Here is a 529-nt window from a genome sequence, read left to right as displayed (position 1 = left end):
TCAGTTCTTTTAAAAATATTTTCTTGTCACTCATCAGCTCAGAATCCTCCAACCCCTGTGTAATCTCCCTGTGTTTCCCTTACTATCTATGCCCCTGCCATTGATGGATTTATAGAAGAGGAAGCTAGAAGATAATGTTTAGGCCACTTTGTTCATTCAACTCCTGCTGTTCCAGACACTATCAAATTAAGAGCCCAAAGAGGAGAGTGAATTCTTCAAAGTCTGACCAATCAGTGAAAGAACAAGACCTAGTACTTAAGTTGACATACTTGCATCTTTTTGCGTTGATAAGCTTGTGTTTATCAATGCTGTCAGATGCCTTCTTCATGATGAGATATATGCTAATCGGAGGCGAACATGCTGACGTGGCTGTATGGGTTACTGCTCCCTTTCTTGTTATCCCAATGTCTTGCATGTCCACGTGATCTGAGCACTCTGAGGGTGAAGTTTGTGACTTGAAATGGGTATAGTAGTTTTCCTGTTGCAGTTGTAACAAATTACCAAATAAATATTTGGTGGCTTATAACAC

This window comes from Orycteropus afer, unplaced genomic scaffold (assembly GCF_000298275.1).
Source record: "Orycteropus afer afer isolate SDZICR_OR568_19922 unplaced genomic scaffold, OryAfe1.0 scaffold00224, whole genome shotgun sequence".
Taxonomy (NCBI): domain Eukaryota; kingdom Metazoa; phylum Chordata; class Mammalia; order Tubulidentata; family Orycteropodidae; genus Orycteropus; species Orycteropus afer.
The sequence above is the reverse complement of the archived record's forward strand: the minus strand, read 5'-3'. Positions refer to the sequence as shown.